The sequence below is a fragment of the Tenrec ecaudatus genome, chromosome 12, assembly GCF_050624435.1.
Source record: "Tenrec ecaudatus isolate mTenEca1 chromosome 12, mTenEca1.hap1, whole genome shotgun sequence".
Classification (NCBI taxonomy): domain Eukaryota; kingdom Metazoa; phylum Chordata; class Mammalia; order Afrosoricida; family Tenrecidae; genus Tenrec; species Tenrec ecaudatus.
Genome location: NC_134541.1, coordinates 83,213,855 through 83,223,994, shown reverse-complemented (window position 1 = coordinate 83,223,994; position 10,140 = coordinate 83,213,855). Strand labels below are relative to the sequence as shown.

General features: G+C 43.2%; 1 pseudogene; it reads right to left on the bottom strand.

Annotated features, from left to right (window-relative positions):
• Positions 1 to 421: 421 nt before the first annotated feature.
• LOC142422733 (transmembrane emp24 domain-containing protein 10 pseudogene) lies at positions 422 to 2,804 on the bottom strand (annotated as a pseudogene).
• Between the last annotated feature and the right edge of the window lie 7,336 nt (positions 2,805 to 10,140).

The following is a 10,140-nucleotide window of genomic DNA, read 5'->3' as shown; positions in this document are numbered from 1 at the left end:
ACTCGGGCTCCTAGAGACCCTAGACACTGGAATCCTCGGCAGCGTAGAGTTCCCATTGGAGATAATCCCTAGCTGAGGCCAGCCCCCTCCTCTGGTGGCAGGGGCACAACTGGACCCTGCAGATAGATAGCCCTGGCGAGTTGGAGAAGGATCCTGCACCAGGGAGACATAGGCACATGTGGGACCTGTAGCACAGCAGGTTCTAGGACAGTGGTTCTCAAACTTCCTAATGCTGTGACTCTTTAATACAGTGCCTCATGTTGTGGTCACCGTCCCCCACCATAAAATTATTTTTGTTGCTACTTCATAACTGTAATTTTGCTACTGTCCTAAATTGGGTGACCCTTGTGAAAGGGTTGTTAGACCCCCAAAGGGGTTGCAACCTATAAGTTGAGAACTGCTGTTCTAGGAGATTGTTAGATTTTTTTTTTGAGCACAAATATTTTAATTTTCTAAACAAAGGAAATGTTCTTTAAGAGTTGCTACAGTTCACACTTCACCACATCCTTCACACTTTTGAGAGACGAAGAGTTATGAAAAGGCTTATCACCAGGTGCTAGCTACACATTTCAGCTGAGGGTCAGCGAAAGCTGAGGGAGTTTTCACAAGGAAACCCAAAGGGGGCACATAGGGGTCTTGGTAAAGGAATTAAGAGCAGGATCCCAAGCAGCTGGGCACGTGGGAGAAGGAAGGAAAACCTGGTTCAAACTGATCCCAGGAGGAAACCCAGTACAAATGCTGGCTTTGGCATTATCTAGGTAACCCCGAGTCTGCGCTGTTTTTTACCCCAAAGGTGGCCCTAATAATAGACCTATTGTTGAAAAACCAGTCCATCTCCTACCAAGTTAAAAAGAAGTCCCTCGTTGGCTTGTTGGGTCTAGGTGGTACCCCGTGTCCCCCCACCCCAAGAGAGATCAGTTCTGGCAAGAAAAGCTCCAACGTGCCTTGATGGTGCTGTTGGTGGGCCATTAGTCAGGCCTGTTCCAGCGATGTTCTGCTGAGTGAGATACGGGGTGGGAGGGGCTGTGCCTCATTTACTCAATCAGCTTCTTGGCCTTGAAGAAGCGGCGAAGGTAGAAGACCTGCCAGATGGCGAGTCCAATGAGGCAGAACATGGAGAAGACGCTGAAGTACAGGACTCGAGTGTTTGTTGACTCATTGGTATCCCGCATCTTCTCCTCGCGTCTCTTCAGGTAGGCAAAATCATTCACGATGGACTCGGAAAGGTCCAACAGGTGGCGCAGTTCCACCTCTAGAGGTTTCAGCTTCTCAACCTTCGCAATCTCCTCGTAATTTTTGGCTTCCACTCCGTGCTTCATGTCTAGGATCACGAGTTGGTCAGGTATCCGCCCTGTTCCCTTGCTCTCAAAACACACTTCGAACATGTCATAATCCTCCGTGGTAAAGGCAAATTTCCCCTTGGTTGCATCCTCCTTGGAGTACAGGATATGGCCAGCAGAATCTGTGATCTTGAGGTGGGTGCGCAGGCCGCTGGCGCCCCCAGACTGGTCAGTGATCTCGTAGGCGCCCGTCACCAGCAGGTCCTTGTGGATCTCCTCGCGCAGGCACTTGCGGAAGTTCAGGGGCAGATGGAAGGGCCGAGCAGGAGCAGAAGCAGCCACACCAACGGGCCGCGGCCACGCCGGGCTCGTAGGCCAGACAGCTGTTAGATTTTTTTGGATTGTTCGTTATTTATTTCTTTTTTTAAAATCATTTTATTGGGGGCTCGTACAATTCTTATCACAATCCATACATACATTCATTGTGTCAAGAACATATGTATATTTGTTGCCATCATCATTCTCAAAACATTTGCCTTCTACTTGAGCCCTTAATATCTGCTGCTCATTTCCCCCCTCCCTCCCCACTCCCCCTACCTCATGAACCCTTCATCATTCATAAATTATTATTATTTTGTCATATATTACACTGTCCAACGTCTCCCCCCACCTTCTTCTCTGCTGTCTCTCCCCCAGGAAGGAGGCTATACGTAGATATATCATAACTAGCTCAGAAGCAACAAAACCCACATGGAAGAAACACACCAGCCTGTGTGACCATGAGCTGTTGAAGGAATCAGGTATCAAGCATCAAGGAATAAAAAAGCATACCATTGAAAATGTGGGTGAGTGCAGAGTGGAGACTCAAAGTCCAATGGTAGCCAACTGGACACCCCTTACTGAAGGGTTGTGGGGAGATCAACCAAGCAGGGTGCAGGGTAGCAACAATGAAACATATAACTTTCCTCTAGTTCTTAAATGCTTCCTCCCCCACTATCATGATCCCAAGTCTACCTTACAAATCTGGTTAGACCAGAGCACGTGCATAGGCACAGAGAGCAACTGGAAACACAGGGAATCCAGGACAGAGGACTCCTTCAGGACCAGTGGTGAGAGTGGCGATGCCTCAAGGGTGGAGAGAATGTGGGGTAGAATGGGGCAACTTATCGTTAGATTTAATCCTGTTTTCTTTTGAGAAAGTAAATATAAAACTCCTAACCCCAGCAGAGGAAATGGAACCCAGAATGTGCTGGTTTCCTGTCCCAGGCTAAGAGCCTGCAGAATGAGGGCCCATGGACCTTAGCCAGATAGCCCTCGGACTGGAAGCCCATCTTCCCTCAGACATCCAATATAATAGTCCATTTCCATCATAGGATCATACATTAGGAGTGGAAAGTTCTGAGTTGTGCAGAAATCCACTATTACAAAAATAATAACAGACGACTGCACACTCCCTAAATAATAATAAAAATAATAATATACTCTGGTAGATTCAATATATTCCTCCCTTACCCCAACCACCATAACCTCTGGAACCTGTTTCCTCCATCTCAGTAACACACACTCTCCTTTAACTTATCAAATAAAATCACCTCTTATAACCCTTCTCTGACTCATTAAAAATTACTGTACTTAACGGGAATGCTTCCTATGATTAATATCACAGCTTGAAACCTACTCCTGAGCACTTAGTCCCTCATCCACCTATTAATCCACCCAAATAATACTCCCTCTTCAGCTACACACAATACGCTCCTCAGAACATTTCTGACCCTCCCATACACTAAGGAGCCAACTCCTCCTCTCTACACATCCCAGAGTATGATGCACCACCTTCAGCTCAACCAAGATGTGATGCAAATAGACAAAACCAGCAGCTACCATAAATTATCTAGAGAAACAAAAGCCAATTACTGAAGATGATCCAAACCAAACAATCGGTTTACACAAAAGAAGCAGTCCTTGAAATGCCAGAGAAAGAATGCATGAGAACATTGTTTAGGACCATTCAAGAAAATAGGGGATCAATCCTTAAAACTAATGAAAAATAGAGGTACTAGAATCTTCACACCAAAGGAAAGTCCAGGAGTTAAGGAATGATGTAACAGAAATAAATAAAAAGGTGAATGGTCTCACAATTAGAATGGGGAAAAAAATCACATCAGCAATCTCAAAATATAACCAAGAAGAATTCAGCAAACAAGAAAAACAATCAAACAAAGAAAGAATCTGAAGAAACCCTGAGGCTGATGAGGGATCCCATGAAGTGAAAAATGTTCAAATTTTGTCTGCCTGAATAAAAAGAAGTAAATAAGCCTACAGTTAAAATAGTTAGGGAATTCACTGAAGAAAATTTCCCCAATATCACAAAGAAGAAGACAAGAACCATCCAGGAAGCAGAAAGAACACCCATTAGATTAACAACCCCGGCACCTTACGCCACCCCCAAAAAAAAAAAAACACATCAAGACATAATGTAGTCAAATTATCCAATTTCAAGGAAAAGGAGAGAATCATGAGAGGAGCTAGAGAGAAAACAGCAATCACATATAAAGATAAACAGTTAAGAATAAGCTGACACCTCTCTGCAGATACCATACAAGAAAGAAGAAACTGGAGCAACATACTCCTAAAGTGGTTGTTTTTCAAGTCAACTGAATTTCAATTCAATAATATTTTATCCAGCAAAGCTATCCTTGAAATTTGAAAAAGAAATAAAGTTTTCTCAAATAAGAAAACAGAGAATTTGTAAAAACAAAACCATTACAAATAATACTTTCCAGTTCTTTATGGGCAGAAAACCAACAACCACAGCACACAAACATGAGAGCACCAGAGGGTGTAAAGCCACCCAGAAACCAACACACTGGCAACAGTACCCAAAACATTACAGATGCACTGGAAAAACGAAGACAAGAATAAATTCCTCACATACACACACAAACACACACCACCCTATAAAACAAAAGAAAGGAAAATAGCAAATACAAATAGTACAAGATAACAGCAACTAATCTACATTTAGATTTTAATAAGATTGAATATTAATGGTTTAAAGGTACTTATTAAAAGACAAAGAGTCGCAGACTGGAAGACAACAAAATCCTTCAATTTGCTGCCTTCAAGAGACACATCTCAAACTCACAGACAAAAATAGCCCAACTCACCAACCTGAGAACTTTGGTGCAGGGAATACATAGACTATCAGAAATAGGGAAGAACACAAATAGAGATGAGTCACAAATTAACAAGTGGGATGTACTGATGATAAAACACCTGTGTAGATCTAAAGAATTCACCAAGAGAGTAATAAGAGAGCCCACCAACTGGGAAAACATCTTTAGCAATGACGCATCAGACAAAGGCCTTATTACTAAAATCTACGATACTCTGCTAGCTTCCAAACAGAAAACAACTAATTTCCCACTGAGGAATGGGCAAAGGACCTGAACAGAAGTTTCACAAGGACAGAAATCCGAATAGCCAATAAACATATAAGAAAATGTTCACGATCATTAGCCATAATTAAAACAACAATGAGATACCACCTAAAACCCTCAAAGATAGTCCAATTCAAAAAATCAGAAAGCAACAGTGTTGGCGGGGCTCTGGTGAGATAGGAACTCTCATCCACTGTTGGTGGACCTGTAGGTATGTACAACCTCTATGGAAATCGATTTGGCAACATCTAAAACAGATGGAAATTGAGCTACCATATAATCTAGCAATCCCCCTACTGGGCATATACCCAGAAGAAGAAGAAGAAACAAACCAAGGCCAGACATCTGTGCTCCAATGTTCATCACAGCACAGTTCACAATCACAAGGAAATGGAAGCAACCCAAATTTCCATCAATACACAAATGGATTAAAAACTGTGGTGCATACATACAATGGAATACCATGTATCACTCAAAATCAATGATAAGCGCATGAAGCACATCACCCCATGGGAAGAACTGGAGGAAATTATGCTAAGTGAAGTAAGCCAAGCACAAAAGGACAAGTAAAACATGAGTCTGCTGAAGTAAGCTTTAAAAAACACAAATGGCGCATAGGGAAAAAACTACTGTATACAAGCATTCCTGTGGTGAGGACCAGGTAGTATTGCAGGGACCAGATCAAATCCAGGGATACATATGGTAGCCAACTAAAAAGGAGCAGGAGGCCAGGGATAAGAGGGGGAAAAATGACATGGGTAGCGGGGGAACAGGGCACTAACCCACCCAAGGGAATGGTATTGTTTGTTTCTCCACAGGGAAAGAGGGACCAGATTTTAACCAGGTGCTCCAAGACGTGAATGCAGCATACCAGCAGGAAGCAGAAAACCAGTAGAGAGGTCTGAGGGACCAACCCCAATTCCAACTACATGGACAGCCGCCCCTCCCCCCAGAAGAATTTACTACAGAGGACAGCACTGAAGCTACAGCTCAGGGAGAGGGACATGTCTGATCAGAGCACATGGGAGCAAATGAAGGGAGAGGAAGAGCGTGGAGCACATCCTGGCCCACCAAGTCTTGAGGACAATATCCCTGCTCAGAGCAGCCAATGTACAGAGAGGACCATATGGCTGCCCACTATGAGACACAATATCCCTCACTGATCCATAGCCCTACACTGGAGACAGAGTGTGAGAATTACGCCACATCTGACCCCACCACACCGAGGCAAAACACTAAGGGCATGAAACAGAACAGCAAGGGGAACAGAGCAACAAAGTCCCCAGGGAATACCAAAAATAGACTTTGGGGCCAGGGCATGGCACCCCATCAGACTCCACTGGAAAACACTCCTAAAGGTCAACAAACAAACCTTGAACTACTTACACATTTTTTTAATATTGCTTTTTCGTTGTTGTTTATTTTGTTTTCTTTTGTTGTTTTGTTTGCACTGTCATATTTTGTGCATATTATTATCTCTGCAGGTCTAGCTAGATAAGATAAGTGAGATAAATAATCTGGAGGGGAAAACAATTTATGTACATATATTTATAGGGTTAGTATTAAGGTAGCAGATGGGCATTGAGCCTCCACTCGAGTCCTCCCCCAATGCAAGAACTGGAAACACAGGGAATCCAGGACAGATGACCCCTTCAGGATAAATGGTGAGAGTAGCAATACTAGGAGGGTGGAAGGTAGATGGGCTAGAAAGGGGGAACCGATTACAAGGATCTACAGATAACCCTCTCCCTGAGAGATGGACAACCAAAAAGTGGGTGACGGGAGACATCGGACAGTGAAAGATAAGACATAATTATAATTTGTAAATTATCAAGGGTTCATGAGTGGGGCTGGCAGGGAGGGAGGGGTGAAAATGAGGAGCTGATGTCAAGGGCTCAAGTAGAAAGCAAATATTTTGAGAATGATGATGGCAACAAATGTACAAATGTGCTTGACACAATGGATGGATGGATGGATTGTTATAAGAGTTATAGGAACCCCCAATAAAATGATTTTTAAGTCAGTCAGGATTAATTAAAAGAAGTCTTTGAAGATGCTGTGGAGATTATATTAGTCAACAAAGATGGGAAGATAAAGAGATTGCATATCTTGAGTTTAGCACAGAAGCTGATGCTGAGAAAAACACAGGAAGAAGCAGGGGACAGAGATCAATGGTCAGTCTATATCTCTGTAGCACACTGGAGAGAAGATTCAAAATCAGGGCCATCAGGTGGGAACTCCCCTTCTAAGCAACCTCTCCTACAGTGCAACAGAAGAGACGCTGCAGGTGGTGTTTGAGAAGGTAACTGCTGTCCAGAAGTCCCAGATCCACAATAGCAAATCTAAAGGGTATGTTTTCATCAAATTTGCTTCATTTGAAGATGCTACAGAAGCGTTAAGTTCTTGTAATAAACGATAAAGCGAGGGCAGAGCAATCCGTTTAGAGTCGCAAGGAGCCAGAGGTATAACAATACACGAGCCAGTGGTCTAAAACCATGTGTCAAAGGTCTGCCTGAAGACACCACTGAGGAGACCTCAAAGGAATCATTCTATGGCTCTGTTCAGGCTGAGATAGTCACTGACCAGGAAACTGTCTCTTCTGCAGGGTTCAGCTTCGTGGCCTTCAAAAGTAAGGAGGATGCTAAAGCAGCCAAGGAGGATACGGAGGATGGCGATATAGATGGCAACAAAGGGCGAAGGTGGCTTCGAGGGGTGAAGGTGGCTTCGAGGCTTTGGAGGCAGAGGTGGCCATGGCAGATGAGGAGGATTCGCTGGCAGAGCCAGGGGAGAGTTTGGAAGGCAAGGTGGCTTCCAGGGAGGCAGAGGAGGGGAGACCACATTCCGAGTACAGAGCTGTGGAGATGACATTTCATGCAATGTATAAATCCGTGTTTTCCTACAAAACAAACAAGAGAAAAGGCATGCCCCTCCACTGCCTTAAACTCAGACTGATGGCCCAGACTCCAAGACTTCACTTCATGCCTTAACTAAACCATATGAGAAGATGGACATTTGCATGCCAGCTACCCACAACAGAGAAATTTCAAACTCCTTTCCCCTTAGGGGTTTCCAAGGATACCCCTGATTCTCTCTCTCTCTCTCTCTCTCTCTCTCTCTCTCTCTCTCTCTCTCTCTCTCTCTCTCTCTCTCTCTCTCAAGCACACACATTAGCATGCATCTGAAGAACTTGAGTTTGCTCTTACCCTGTGCTTCTCTATCTTCATTTTCACTTCCACTTGTTTATTGCTAGTAAGTAAAGAATTCGTGAAAAAAATCCAAGTGATGCCTGTGTTTGGGTCACAATTAACTTAGAAGTTGTCTGTTATTAAAGGTACAATTCAGAATCTTCATTAAGTAATGTTTACTTAACATACACATCAATGAATTGGGAGGATAAAACAACATTCAAAGGTACAAAGAAGTTATTATTTCCTTAAAAAACATTATGTAATCCTCATTGTCATTTAAGGCCCAAATAACTCATGTCAGCATACAATAACTACATCAGGAATAAGGACTAAATAGAATAAACAAATGACAACATTAAATGTTATCAAATCCAAATCTTCCAAATAAAACTCTGTTCTCTACTCAGCCTGCCTGTGACCTATCCTGGAGAAAGACACAACAGTCCAACTAAGTCCAGCAAGACCGATGGAAAGAAAAAAACAGGCCCATCAGCTATGAGTATCTGGGTAGAACTCTGTCAGTGTGACCAGGACTTCTCTTCTGTAAAATGGGAAAATTATCATCTTGACCTCAGATTATTGTAGAAATATACCGGATATGCAAGTACTTAAAAGCATGTCAATAAATAAATGCACAATGAATATTAGCTAATATTACTACTATATAATCCTAGGGTTTAAAAACACTATTAAATGGGAGAGCTCAAAGAAAGGCGTGGGTTTGTTTGTTTGTCTTTTCAGATATTTAGAACTTCAGGTTCATAAGTGAGGGAGTAACTACATAAAGGAAAGTAGCAAAAGCCTTATATTTTGAAATTTCAGAAAATGATCAGGGCACTTTATGGTTCAAGAAAGCACCAACTCAATCTAGCTTAAAACTGATCCAAATTCGGCAAAGAAAGCTGATGGTGTGTGGCTATCAAAAGATATAGCTTCTGGGGTCTTAAAGGCTTAAAGGTAAACAAGCGGCCATCTAGCTCAGAAGCAACAAAGCCCACATGGAAGAAGCACTCCAGCCTGTGCGATCACGAGGTGTCAAAGGGATCAGGCATCATCAGAATGAAGGGGTAAGTGCAGAGTGGAGATCTAAAGCCCATTTGTAGGCCACTGAATATCCCCTTGCAGGGGAGGGGGTCTCTGGGAGGAGACGAGCCAGTCACGGTGTGATGTAGCAATGATGAAAAATACAACTTCCATCTAGTTCCTAAATGCTTCCCTTCCCCCGGCCATCCCCCCCTCCCCTATACCCCCCCCCCACCATCATGATCGCAATTCCACCTGCAAGTCTGGCTTCACCAGAGGATGTACACTGGTGCAGATAGGAGCTGGAAGCACAGGGAATCCAGGGAGAATGATGCCTTCAGGACCAATGGTGAGAGTGGTGATACTGAGAGGGTAGAAGGAGGGTGGGTTGGAATGGGGAAACCGATTATAAGGATCTACATGTGACCTCCTCCCTGGGGAATGGACAACAGAAAAGTGGGTGAAGGGAGACATCAGACAGGTCAAGATATGACAAAATAATAATTTATAAATTATCAAGGGTTCGTGAGGGATGGAGGAGAGGGGAGGGAGAGGAAAAAATGAGGACCTGATGACAGGGGCTTAAGTGGAGAGCAAATGTTTTGAGAATAATGAGGGCAAAGAATGTACAGATGTGCTTTACACAATTGATGCGTGTATGGATTGTGATAAGAGTTGCATGAGCCCCTAATAAAATGATTTTTTAAAAATCCAAATTCCTAACTGTAAGTCCAGAAGTTGACAGAGTTGCAGAGTTAGTTGATCCATGGGTTCACCAATGTCATAAAATCTTGTTTCTTATTTCTTCCATTTTCATCTCCTCAATTTAAACTACTCACTTCCTCCTTGTCTATTAAAAGGTCCAAATATTCCATTAAAAACTTCAAGGGGATACTCACACACACAAAAAATATGGGGGGGGTGGGAATCAGTGCTGTGTGGACCTTTCATAGTACACATTTTTCCCTCTAGGCAAGCATCAAGCAACATGCTCTGAGTTCATGCACCCAGTGGCATCACCTGGGAAGGTTCTCGCTGGTCACAGTGAATTTTTTTCATAAAAGCAGCTTCGCTTGTACCTCGTTTGTTGTGATGGCCAATTAAAGGGCCCATGAGGCTGTGAAATTTTGTTTCCTGCCTGGGGCAAAAAAATGCCACAGTAACTGTTGTGATGTTGAACACAGCTTACAAGGACAGTGCTATGGGAAA